The following is a 14560-nucleotide window of genomic DNA, read 5'->3' on the forward strand; positions in this document are numbered from 1 at the left end:
CAACAAACCAAATGAAAAGGAAAGTTTTGAACTTTATACCTCCAAATGCAGCTCCTTCCTCTGTAGATCTCAGATCCAAACTTGCACTTCAAACTCTAGTCTCCACAAACTCCTCTCCTTCTTCTTCACTAGCACACCAAGGCACTTTTAGCTCCAAAATCACACACACTCACTAAGAACGATGAGAAGTTCTCTCTTAGGGTTTTACTCACTGCTATGGAGGCTGAGAAATAAGCCTTAGCATCCAATATATAGGGCACAAGTCAGAAATTAGGGTTTGCACCTGGACACATTACGCCCAGCGTAACCCTGAGTACGCCCAGCGTACTCAGACGAGTCCGCGTCCAAAATAAGCGCATGAGTACGCGCAGCGTACTCTTGAGTACGCCCAGCGTACTCATTTGCTACCAATTCCTCTTAAGGGCTTAACTTGACACTTTGAATAAAAGAAGGGCTAAATAGTTGTACCTGAATTTCGGGATGTTACAGAAAGATTTAGCATGCAAAACTGCAAACTAGGAGACACCCCTGTTTCAAAAGGAGACAAATGCAGTTCCAACCAATACCCTAAAAAAGACCTTGAAGTTAAGGAGATGCAAAAGATTCCTTATGCTTCGGTTGTTAGGAGTCTTATGTATGCTCAAGTGTGTACATGTCCCTACATATCATTCATTGTAGGGATGTTAAGAAGATATCTAAGCAACCCATGTATGAACCATTTGAAAGCAGCCAAACGGTTTTGAGATATCTTCAGAGAACAAAAGACTACATGCTCACATATAGGAAATCCTATGTTTTAGACATATTATTCATTGAAGGGATGTTAGTTGCCCTTGTTTGAAGTTTGATCTCACTTCAAGCTAAAGATGAAATCGTCGGAAATCAATTTATTTTTTATGACCATACATCATGTTTAATCTATGTCGTTAGTTATACTTATATATATGCCCATTGATGGTTTAGTTACGTAAACTATAACAAAGACCACTTTGATCCTATATAATTATGATTAATGGACAAGGTTTTTGAAGGGTACCAATATCATGATAACATACATAAAAGCACTAATATGGATATATATATATATATATATATATATATATATATATATATATACATATTCATGGTCTAGTGGAACATTGTTAGAATATCATGGGACCATTCTATTAATTTTGAAATATTATGGTAAGTGTATAAGATTGTTGATGGGCTGATATTTACTTACCATTTGTGGCTTGAGTTCATGGCGTGACTCAAGATCCTCAAGATCTTTTCCATCTCTCACTTTAGGGTATATCTTTATCTATATATGCATGTAATGAGGAGCAAATCATTACACATGAAATTACACAAAGAAATTTATATTAGGGTATGTTAAGGGGTTTCAAAGAAAGTCTTGAAATCAAGTGGAAAACCAAGTCTCTTCATCCGATCCAAAAGCTTCAATGGAAGCAGGTACACATTCTTCTTCTTCTGTTTAATTTCTTTTATACAGATTTGAGTATGATGTCTGACTTCAAAGCTTCTGCATATAAAGATTAAGTTATAAGAATAACCAATGCTTTTTCCTAAAACTCTATAAAGTTCATTATTAGAAAAAACCATTAATTATGCAACAAAACCTAGTTTTATGGCATCTATTTAAATATTAAAAAGTTGGGAAATTAGGTAATCTAACCACTTTTTTATGTGTATTTGAAAAAAGTAACCCAATTTTTTATTTTTTATTTTTTTATTTTTTAATTTGTTATTTTTAAATTTTTTGAAAAAATATCCACTTTGTCCGGAATGGAGCATTCCGTCCAAGAAAAAACATTTTTTTGACTAATTTCGGAATGGCATTTTGGATTCCGGACCAACATTCTAGACTAAAATTCCGGATTTTGATAAAAAAAACTCCATAATTTAAAAAACAAGAGTAATGAAGGAAGTGTTGCTACCATGGTTGATGATAGTGAGTTCCTCCAAATGTTTAACTGCCAAGAAAATGTCTTACCCTACAATCTCCCAAAATCTCTTGATGAATACAAAAGTGAAACCATCCAGGCCTGACGCTTTTTCATTAACACATCCCTAAACAGCTAACTTAACTTCCTCGATTGTAAATGACACTTCAAGATCTGTATTTTGGGCCTCAATGATTTTTTTCACTTTATCACTTTGGAATCTAGGCCTGAAGGGAAATGGCTCTTGGAATTTTTCTTTATAAATTTGAAAATCTCATCTTTTTTGTTATCCATACTTGAGATCCATGAGTCATTAACATTGATACCGTTAATTCTAGATGTGTTATTCTTCATGTTAATGATTCCACAAAATAAGCTTGAGTTTTCGTGTCCATCTAAGTCCCATTTGCAACGGGCTTTTTGCCTAATGCCAAGCAACCGATTAGCTTCAAATTCTTGTATAACTTGTCCTCTCAGTGATTGTTGCTTCATCAACAACATAAGCCAACTCAGTCACAACATCAATAGCTATAACTTTGGTTTTAAGAGTATAAACTTCTTTTGTTGAGTGTGAATCCACAGAAAAGTTAGTCAAAAATGTTGATTAAAAAGGAATGGTGATCCGGTTCTTACGGACCATGTTTTGAGGCTTTTTTCTTAAATTCTGGTTGAAGACCCGGCTGTGTTTTTTTGACTACTTCTGATTTCCATCTCTATATAAGAGATTACTCTGTATTTTGTAAATGACAAACCAACATCACTGAAGATAAATAAAAACTTTAAGTTACCATCGTGTGGACGTAGGTCAGAAATAGACCGAACCACCTTAAATCTTTGTGTTCTTGTTAATCTATAATTCGTGAGCTGAGAGAGAGAGTTTCGTGTTCGTGTCTCGATCCTAACAAGTGGTATCAGAGCGTTGGTTTAGCTCCAGAAGGTGATTTTCAGTTTTTTGGTCGAAATTTGTTTTCGTCAAAAACGATTTTGGTGTATACCGTTGGAAAGGTCTCGTTCCGAAGATTCCGAAAATATTTTTTTCTGAATTTTTCGACCACCGGAAGACGTCCAAATCGTCGGTCAAAGGTTCGCCGGAATAGTGACCGGGAAAACCAGTTCGCCAGAGAAGACGACACTGTAGCGCCGGAGCCTTGCCGGAAAAGACGACACTGTACGTCGGAGCCTTGCCGGAGAAGACGACACTGTAGCGTCACTGTAGCAGAATTTGAAAAACTCAGATTTGGTCCCTGAAGTTTCAGAAAAATTGCAAAGACCGGTCCTGAAGTTCCAGAAAATTGCAAGACAGGTCCCTGAAGTTTCAGAAAATTGCAAGACAGGTCCTGTTCTTTCAGAAAATTGCAAAAATGGCAGAAGATGGTAAAATCAAAATTGACAAGTTTGATGGAACCGATTATGGATTTTGGAAGATGCAAATTGAAGATATGTTGTATCAGAAAAGTTTGCATTTGCCTATGTTGGGCGAACAACCGGATGACATGTATGATGAAAAATGGAAGTTGTTGGATCGACAAGCCTTGGGTGTAGTTAGGCTTTCATTGGCAAAGAGTGTTGCGTATAACATTGTTAATGAAACAACTACTTATGGAGTATTTAAGGCTTTGTCCAACATGTATGAGAAGCCGTCCGCTTCCAACAAAGTGTTCCTCATCAAACAATTGGTTAACACCAAAATGAAGGAAGGCATGTCAGTTACCGCTCACATAAACGAGTTTAACTCGATTATCTCTCGTTTAGCCTCAGTTGCAATAAAGTTTGAAGATGAAGTACAAGCACTCCTCCTTTTATCATCTTTGCCCGATAGTTGGTCAGGCACCGTCACAGCTGTTAGTAGTGCATCCGGCACTATTAAACTCACTTTCGAGAGTATTCGTGACTTGATTGTAAATGAAGATATCAGACGGAGAAGCAATGGTGAGACTTCTAGTTCTAGTTCTAGTTCTTTATTGCATACAGAAAGTAGAGGAAGAAGAAACGAAAGAGGACGTAGTCGAGGCAGATCAAAGTCCAGAAAAAGGGGGCAGTCCAAGACCTAAAAAGATATTGAATGTTGGAATTGCAAAGAAAAGGGTCACTTTAGAAGCCAATGCCCAAAACTACCAGCTGAAAAGAAAGAAGTAAACAATGTATCCTCTGAAGAATCGGGAGATTTTCTCATATGCTGTGTTGAGAATTCAGTGGAATCCTGGATTATGGATTCGGGTGCTTCTTTCCATGCCGTCTCATGCCCAGATATGGTCAATAACCTACAAACAGGTGATCTTGGCAAAGTTCGTTTGGCCGATGATCAAGTGCTTGATGTTACGGGTATTGGGGACGTAGATTTGAAGACCTCCATGGGAACCAACTGGACATTGAAAGATGTCAGGGTTATCCCAAACTTAAGGAGAAAGTTGATTTCAGTTGGTAAGTTGGATGATGAAGGACTTGATGTTCACTTTGGGGGTGGACAATGGAAAGTGATCAAAGGCAACTTGGTGATTGCCAAAGGAAAGAAGAAAGGCACTCTATACATGGTAGAGATACCTGGTGATGGTGTTCATGCCGTAACCACCAATCCGAGTCCATCTAATTTATGGCACCAACGACTCGGACACATGAGCGATAAGGGATTGAAGATGTTGGCTCAGAAAGGAAAGTTTCCAGACTTGAAGAAAGTCGAAACTGAATTTTGTGAATCTTGTGTTCTCGGGAAACAAAAGCGGGTTACTTTTGTAAAAACGGGGAAGACACCGAAAGCTCAGAAGTTGGAGCTTGTTCACTCGGATGTATTTGGATCAACACCAGTTTCATCTCTAGGAGGCAAAAACTACTATGTAACCTTTATCGATGATTCAACACGCAAGGTATGGGTCTATTTTCTTAAAAATAAATCTGATGTATTTGATACTTTTAAGATATGGAAATCTGCTGTCGAAAATGAAACTGATTTGAAGGTAAAATGCCTGAAGTCGGATAATGGTGGTGAATACATAAGCAAGGAGTTTGTTGACTATTGTGCCAAGCAAGGGATAAAGATGATCAAGACGGTCCCAGGAACCCCTCAGCAGAATGGTGTAGCTGAAAGAATGAATAGAACTCTGAATGAAAGGGCTAGAAGCATGAGGTTGAATTTTGGTTTACCTAAGACATTTTGGGCTGATGCAGTTAATACTGCAGCCTACTTGATCAACCGTTCACCGTGTGTTCCCTTGGATTTTAAATTACCAGAAGAAATGTGGAAAGGGAAGGAAGTAAGTCTCAAACACCTGAAAGTCTTTGGTTGTACTGCTTACAGTTTGTTAAAAGATGGTGACAGGGATAAACTTGATTCAAAGACCAAGAAGTGTACATTCATTGGTTATGGGTCGGATGAAATGGGTTATAGGCTTTGGGATAGTGAGAGCAGAAAGATAATCCGAAGCAAGAATGTCACCTTTAACGAAGCCGAGTTATACAAAGACAGAAACAACAAAAGTCCAGAAGATCAGAAGGAGTATGTTGAGTTTGAAGGTGTTGAAAAGAAGAAAGAAGCTCCAGTCGAAATCCCTGAATCTGGGGATGATTCAACTGACAGTGGGAGCTCAGGGGATAATTCCAGTAATGATTCTGAAGATGAAGAAACCAGTCCTCCAACTCCAGAGTCCCCAGTCACACCTCAAGTTCAACTAAGAAGATCTTCCAGAGTCACAAGACCACCAAACAAATACTCACCATCTGTCAACTACATTCTTTTGACAGAAAATGGTGAACCCCAGTGTTACTCTGAAGCTATAGGGTTGAAAGATTCATTGCAGTGGGAGCTAGCAATGAAAGATGAAATGAAGTCTCTTGAGAAGAACAACACATGGCACTTAACAAAGCTTCCAGTTGGGAAGAAGGCTCTTCAGAATAAATGGGTTTTCAGGGTCAAGGATGAACATGATGGTACCAAACGGTACAAAGCAAGATTAGTAGTCAAGGGCTTTCAACAGAAAGAAGGAATTGATTTCAATGAAATATTCTCTCCAGTAGTGAAGATGACCACTATCAGACTTGTTCTCAGTATTGTAGCAGCAGAAATTTGCATCTAGAGCAACTAGATGTCAAGACAGCTTTTCTACACGGTGACCTAGATGAAGACATTTACATGACACAACCAGAGGGTTTTCAGGATAAAGGCAAAGGAAACTTGGTGTGTAAATTGAAGAAGAGTTTGTATGGTCTGAAACAAGCACCCAGACAATGGTATTTGAAGTTCGATAACTTCATGAGAAAAGTTGGTTACAAGAGATGTGACAATGATCATTGTTGTTACATCAAGAAGTTTAAGGGTTCTTATATCATTCTACTACTCTATGTAGATGATATGTTGATTGCCGGTTCAGACATGTCAGAGATCAAGAAGTTGAAGAAACAGATGTCTGAAGAGTTCGAAATGAAAGACTTGGGAGCTGCAAAGCAAATACTCGGGATGAGTATATTCAGAAACAAAGATGGTTCTTTAACACTATCTCAAGAAAAGTACCTTGAGAAAGTATTAGAGAAATTCAGCCTTAAAGCTGCCAAGATCAGAAGCACACCTTTGGGAAGTCACTTTAAGCTTTCTAAAGCTCAGTCAACCAGATCAGATGAAGACAAGAAAGAAATGGCTAAAGTTCCTTATGCATCCGCAGTTGGTAGCCTCATGTATGCAATGGTATGCACGAGACCAGATATAGCTCATGCAGTGGGAGTTGTTAGTAGATTCATGTCCAATCCGGGAAGAGAACATTGGGAAGCAGTTAAATGGTTGTTGAGATACTTGAAAGGGACTTCAAAGACGGCATTAAATTTTAAGGGAAAAGACGTAGTTCTGAATGGTTATGCAGATGCAGATCTTGGTGGTTGTAAAGATTCATACAAAAGCACCACAGGGTATGTCTTTACAGTGGGTGGCACTGCAGTAAGTTGGATGTCCAAACTACAGAAAAGTGTTGCCCTTTCAACCACAGAAGCAGAGTATATGGCAGTTGCTGAAGCAAGCAAAGAGCTTATATGGTTGAAGAATTTTCTCAACGAACTTGGCAAAGAACAAGATGATTGTGCATTATTTTGTGACAATCAAAGTGCAATTCATCTTGCAAAGAATCCCGTCTTCCATTCGAAGACAAAGCACATACAGCTGAGATATCACTTCATCAGAGAAAGAATTAATGATGGCACTCTGAAGTTGAATAAGATCAAAGGAACTAAAAATCCAGCTGATATGTTGACTAAGGTTGTCACCTTAGAAAAGTTGAAGCTTTGCATAGCTTCAACTGGCCTTCAGGATAATTGAAGAGAAGGCCGGGTAACTAGGATGGAGTCAAGATCAAAAGTGTTTTACAGAAATACAGATGCACAGTTGAAGAACAAGTGAAGATTGTTTCGTGGCTTCAAGTGGGAGATTGTTGAGTGTGAATCCACAGAAAAGTTAGTCAAAAATGTTGATTAAAAAGGAATGGTGATCCGGTTCTTACGGACCATGTTTTGAGGTTTTTTTCTTAAAGTCTGGTTGAAGACCCGGCTGTGTTTTTTTGACTACTTATGATTTCCATCTCTATATAAGAGATTACTCTGTATTTTGTAAATGACAAACCAACATCACTGAAGATAAATAAAAACTCCAAGTTACCATCGTGTGGACGTAGGTCAGAAATAGACCGAACCACCTTAAATCTTTGTGTTCTTGTTAATCTATAATTCGTCAGCTGAGAGAGAGAGTTTCGTGTTCGTGTCTCGATCCTAACATCTTTGGCCCTTTCTTCATCAATTTTGTGTCTCCAAAGTTTGACAACTCCTTTAAGGAGCCTTAACTTCCTACAAAAATTCTCTATGTTGGAGAACACATTTAGCCCCTCATGATTATTGTACCAAACAGAAATAACCACATCCTCCAAGTTATTATCTCTTAACCAGGAGTAAAAGAACCGGAATGGGGTGGGCCCAAAATCCGTTCTATTAGAATCTAACAAAATAGGCAGTGTTCCGAGTACAAATTTGGAAGTGCGATGACACTTGCATTTGACCACGAAAACGTAAAACTACTTGAGATAAGGAATCGATCTAGGTTGCTAAATTAGGACCTGTCCTTGCTCATCCACATATACTTTCTACCGCCAATGATTAAATCAATATGGTATAATGTGTCAATAAAGTTATTGAGCTGAGACGCACCTTTAATTGCAAAGATGGATCCCTTTCTGATGATGCATCTTACTTCGTTGAAGTCACCACACACCATCCATTCCTTTTCAGTTCAGTCAACATCAAATTAGTTATCAAGTTCCAAATGTAGACCTTAAGGTTGTGGTCTTGCGGTACATAAACGTTATCAGATCCAAACTTGGTTTCATTGGCTTTCTATTGTCCAGTAAACGCTACAAAGTTCCTACTCTTAACAACATTATCGGCATCAAAGTTATTCGGATTCCAAACAAACGAACTGCAAATGGAGTCGTCCACTGTAAAGTCACATCTCCTATTACCCCAGTAGAACCTTACAATGCCTTATTTTACATCTCCCATTCTAGATTCTAGAATAAATAAAAAAGAGTTTCTATTCTTATACACATATCCTTGATCTAAGCCCTTTTTTGAAGTCCTTCCCCAACCCATTTATATTGATCATGAGACATGTTAACGTGGAGGATTTGATTCACCATCCATTTGTACCGAGTTCCTCATAAGATCGAGATTCTTATATATCTGAAATCCTATTAAGTTGATTTCCAAAGAGGAAATATTAGTAATTATATTAGTATATACGTTTTATCATATCATTACAACGTTCAAAGTTCAAACACATACAACGTCAAGCTTTGGAACCAACTTTAATTTATTAACTCCATATATTTTTACTATTTGTTACCTATGCTTCATACTTTTAGAAAACTCTTCCAAAGTTACTTTGATTTAAAAGGTAATGTGGTATCATTTTGTAACTCACTACTTTGCTTTGTTGGAGTGTGAAAAAAATGATCCCACATGGGCGTGTAGGTAAAAAGATAGGAGAATAAGGACATGGGCAGATGGCTATTATTAGACAAAGTAGATAAATCATTCTTTATGATCAAAATAATCCCGAGTCATTTCCTTACCAAAAATACAAAAAGAAATTCGCTATACCAAATATAGAAAAAGAAATTAGCTATTCCAATAAAGTGGAAACACTATAGCACTTGTTTAACCTGTATTAAAAGGGAAGTGATTCGTACACAACAATTTTTTGTCATACACAACAATTGGTGCTTTAAAATGTTGTTTTCCTTAAAAGAAAAACAAACATATGTACGTTATTAATAAAATAGGTTGGGATCCACTTTGAATGATGTGTCACCTCTCATCCGTATTCATGGTGTACTACAACAAAGTTAGGGGAATTATATGTTAATATATGAACGTACAACAAATTTAAGTATATTTTTTTACTAGGTGTGAAACCCATATACTACACGGTCGTATTAAAAATAAAAGTTTAATATCAAGGTTTAACATTAAATAAATTTTGGAAGCAATTACAAGACGATTTGTGTTTGCGATGTGTGGTTGAACCAGGACAGAACCCGCGTGATTGATACCATAGTAAATCGAAATCCATGTAAAAATTGTCCTTCATTTATTTCGGAAAATATTATCTTGCTATTGAAATGCCAGAATCAAAATCATAATATCAATGATTGTGCATTAAGTCGATGAGATTAGAAAAAGTAGGAAAGAAATAAATCTGGAAGGGTTGATATACACACTAATATATATATATATATATATATATATATATATATATATATATATATATATATATATATATATATATATATATATATATATATATATATATATATATATATGTTAACGCATCTCTCAGGGAGAACGTAAAAAAGGAGGAGTCAAACTAACACTAAGCTTGGCTTGGGTAGAACCTGGTCATACCTTGTATGATGCGTAGGTCGGGCCTTCGCCAACGCGAAGTCATTGGTATGGCGGTTAAGGGGCAAAAATGTGCCTTGCCCTCTTCTCCTAGAAACAACACCCCGACAAACATGGGACCAATCAGAGAGTTCCACTTGTCCATCTGATGACAACCACGATGATCATAATATCAAAGATTCCCATATAGCCTATGATGGGACGAGGCAAAAAGGTGTGACGGAAGATCATTTAATACGGATCTGCCACGTCGCACCTCACGAGGGAATGCTCAACAGAATCAGTTATGAGGCACACGCCTCACACCAAGTATAAAAGGACCCTTCTTCTTCACGAAGAAGGGGACTTAACTCTTTTTCTTCATATTTACCATTACTTCTCTCGAAATCCATTCTATCTTGATCGTCGGAGCGTCGTCCTAGGGATCCCTTCTGGACGTCAACTAACTATCATCTTTCTCTTTTGTATTGTGATATGAGGAGAAGGAATCAACACGATTCTCACCCTCAGTTTCAATTCAACCCTCTCTGACATATCACAACATTTGGCGTCATGCAGACGTATCTCCTGAACGATACATCCACGAAGCACATCATAAGAGCAAAAATGGTAGGCGAAATTCTGGCAACGCCAAGAGTGCCGGAAACAAGCCAAGTACGTCCAATGCATCTGTTGGACAGGGGACAAGTTCCTACCTAGGAAGAACACACTTCAAATCGCACGCCAGTCTCACGAACACCATCCAGCTCGGCAGCTGAAACGGCGACAACCTACATAGCCAGCCTATAGCGACCAATAGTTAACCAACCTCCACAAGCAGCAATCGTAACCACAACTCTGCAGATTGTCGCAACACAACAAAAATAGATACCTGTTTCACAGCAACAATCGTTTCCACACACTTCCGGCACCGGAACGTGGATCCCCCACAACATTCAACTGCAATCTCAATATTCATCGATGGTTTACCCATACGCCACTATGGTAGGCTTACCCCATGTGCCGATGTTTGTACAGCAACCACCAATCTTCAACTCGTTTGCTCAACAGGCTCCAGGTTCATTCCCAAAAGTGTCTCAACCGCAAGTCACATGAGTATAGATCTCGATCAATCAGGAATCCAACTCCTTTGGGCTTTGTCTTCATCTCTCAGTAACACCCGAATTCAACCCCTTCATGGCGGTCGCTCAACCATTCAATCCGTCCACGCAATAGTATACAAGAGCAAACCCATACATGGTTCACCAATTTGGATTGCAACCAAACTTACAAAAATATCAACCATACATCTCACTGGCTGCCATGCACAACCAGATGTATGCGAGCCCCTACCAGACGCAGCAACATATGGCCTATGGCTGTATGTCGTACTCATACATGGACAACCCCATGCGAAGTGAAAGCTCCAATTTCAGCTATGAGTTGCTCCAATACGAGATTTCGCACACTGCCATGATACCAAACACACCAAAGTACGACGGTACCACTGACCCGGATGACCACATCTACAACTACGAGTGGACAATGACATCTCTTAAGATGGACCGCCGCTTCACCTGCACCTATTACCCCTGCACCCTAACAGGAAATACTGGCAAGTGGTTCAAGTTTCTGAGGCTAGGTAGTATCTCAAGTTTTGAGCAGCCGAAATACCTTTTCCTCAACAACTTCATGAAGTTGAGGAAGGGAAAAGGGGATGCCAACTCTGTGAGGGTGTGTAAGCAAAAAGTAGGAGAGTCGATATGTGACTATTATGATTGATTCACGCTAGCTACCTTGAATATACCGGGGCATGCAGAGTTCCTGGTGACGGGCACCTTCGACCAAGGTCTGCTTCCTGGACCCATATCCAAAAAAAAATGCAAGGGACAGTCCCCAGATCCAGGGACGAGCTCAAGTTCTGCGTGGAAAAATACTTGAGACAAATTGAAGGGGGAGAGCGAAAGGAGGCCAATCTCAAAGTTGTAGCCAACACATACATTAAACATGAGGAAGCGGCGTCCAGGCCGAGCTCAGCCCAATAGGAGTGGCAAGATACCAACCAACAGAAGCACAATCGCCACTCCAGACACATGTCGAGAAGGTACATACTATTCAACAAAGATGACAATAGGAATGGTCATGCATATGTCCATGAAATCAACAAAACTCCATCAAAGGAGAGCAAGGACAAGACCAAGTTCTATGAATATCACAAGAGCAAAACTCATAATACCACCGAATGCATAGTATTGAAAAGGGAGATAGATGAGAAACAACGAGTTGGAAACATAGTTGACATAGCAAAAGAGCTCAGAGCGAAATTTGATGAGGACAAGCACCAGCCCAAAAATCAAAAGGATGGGGGAAAGGACCATGACAGGAGGGCAGAGATACTCACCATCACCGGGCCCTGCCCATGCAACGATCACCGGAACCAACATGCAAGCGCGGCGGTATACCATCAAAACATGCTTAACATAGCCTTTTCGATGAATGACCCCATGCCCGAATATTGGGATCTAAGCGACCCATTGCACATCATCGGTTTCATTATCCAACACAGTGTTGAGCATATATACATTGATAACGGAAGCATGGTCAATGTAATCTATGAGCACTGCCTTCGACGGTTACCAATTGAATGGAAAAAACACCTCCAGCCACCACAGTAAGGCCAACTAGTTGGGTTCACTGGTCGTGGCATCTGGCTAGCAGGGACAATCATGCTCCTGTTTACATTAGTCAGCCATGACGGGACAAAACAGATAACAAGGGTACTTGAATTCTCGGTTGTTGACTGTCCAGCCGAACACAATATTCTACTGGGTCGGCTTACGCTCTTTCAGCTATAAGTGATTCCGTCCACTCTCCACGGTATTCTTAAATTTAGCACAAGTGACGGGTCAGTGACGGTCGTAGCAACCAGATCAAATAATAAGCGCAATACTCAACAAGAGACAAAGAAAGAAACCAAATCGTGTCGAAACAAAAATTGCCAGAATATGGGGAATTCACAACGGAGGTCAGCAACGACACAAATGCTGGCCGACGAGTCTAGGAAACGACAAAGAGACGTGTTTACGCAGCTTACAACACATCTTCCACGAAAAGAAACAAGCGTTGGCCCAAAGATGGCCCAGCCAAAGTACACAGTGAAATTTGCAGAGCAAGGGAATGCTGACCCGCTGGCAAGGGCACCTGTCCGGCCCACAATCGATGGCCAGGCCATGCCCAGACAAAGAGCGATTCGGGACTCGAACCGGCACTTTGCCACTGTCAAAGACGAACCAAACCCACTTGGGACGAAGGAGCTAAGCGCCAGGAACAACAAAGATAGTGGCAGAGTGTCACTCAATCCAACACACAAGCTTTCTTATGGACAAGGACCAACCAAGGCCTTTGATGAGCAAACCGACAACCCAAATAACCACATGAAACACAACATTGATAGACGTGCATAAAAGCACAGGTGGTATTCTCACCTAGCCAAAGGGAGGCGTTTGCCATGGTCGCAGCATGCGCTGGGTCAAGAAGATGGAAAAGTGCGAAGGCCTGTAGAGCATGAAGGGCGAAGTTCAGCTCTTCTACACCGAGACCTGGTGGAGGAAATAAGAAGGAACCCCAACCCATCAAGGAACACTTGGAGGAGATAAGGAAAAGATGCACAACCATGACGAGGTAGTCATAGCAGAGCCCTCGACCAGGAATAAAGCGGCGGCTGAGAAAAAGGTGTATGGTTAAACTCCACACAGGATAACCATACTCTAGGGGCCGACGTGAAGACCTGGCATACGCCCTGATACTAAGAAATTTAGTGTCTATTGTTCCATGTCTTTCCTTTTTAAGAGTTAATATAATTTTCATTTTTGAAAGAGCTTTCCAGAATTCTGTTTAACCAATTGCAAAAACATAAAGTAAAGGGGTTGTGCATATTTTCCAAGTAGCATCAACGGCTGATCACCTATGCTACTTGAGCAAAATCTATGCAAGGATGCAACCGTATGTCTTAAAGAGTCATAATCTTTACCTACAATTTACCAATAACATCTCAGAGCTGAGAATGTATAAATTTTAAGTTAATAGCATACAGAAGGGGTACTAAAAAGATTCATAACCTTTCCCCTAAAGACTAGATAGTAAAAGGCCTCGAGGTGATGATCTCGGCCAACATATAGGTAGCTAAAACCTCAAAGTATAGTCATGAACATTGACCAACATTTCGCGAATTAACCCAAAAAGCCCGATTAAATATACAAGTCAATCAAGTATAAGTCAATAATGGCATGTTATATGAGGTCTGAAACACACAGTATCCGATTAACAGGAACCCTAGAACAAGGGAGTGTGCAGAAAAGAATTACAATAGAAATACCAAATAACACTAGCCTAAAGATATCACAAGTCAATTCAAAATATAGCATTTCCATACCAAGCACAAAGCAAAATACACAGTTCTTGGTCATTAACAACCAGTATTTTTCACTACACACATAATATTAAAGAATGAACAGAAAGGATAAACAAAATCAGTCCAGAGAGTCCGAGTAAGAGCTTCCTGGACCCGACCTACGACAAAACTGGCGGAAGGTGTCATAATCCAGCTCTCCTAGACGGAAGTGGCCCGCAAAATCCGTCTCAACAAGGGATGAAATACCAATATCCATCTCTTCGATTCTTCTCGCGACACGGCTACAGTCTGGGGCATCAGG

The sequence above is a fragment of the Lactuca virosa genome, chromosome 1 (assembly GCF_052849685.1).
Source record: "Lactuca virosa cultivar CGN04683 chromosome 1, Lactuca_virosa_CGN04683_v6, whole genome shotgun sequence".
NCBI classification, from domain to species: domain Eukaryota; kingdom Viridiplantae; phylum Streptophyta; class Magnoliopsida; order Asterales; family Asteraceae; genus Lactuca; species Lactuca virosa.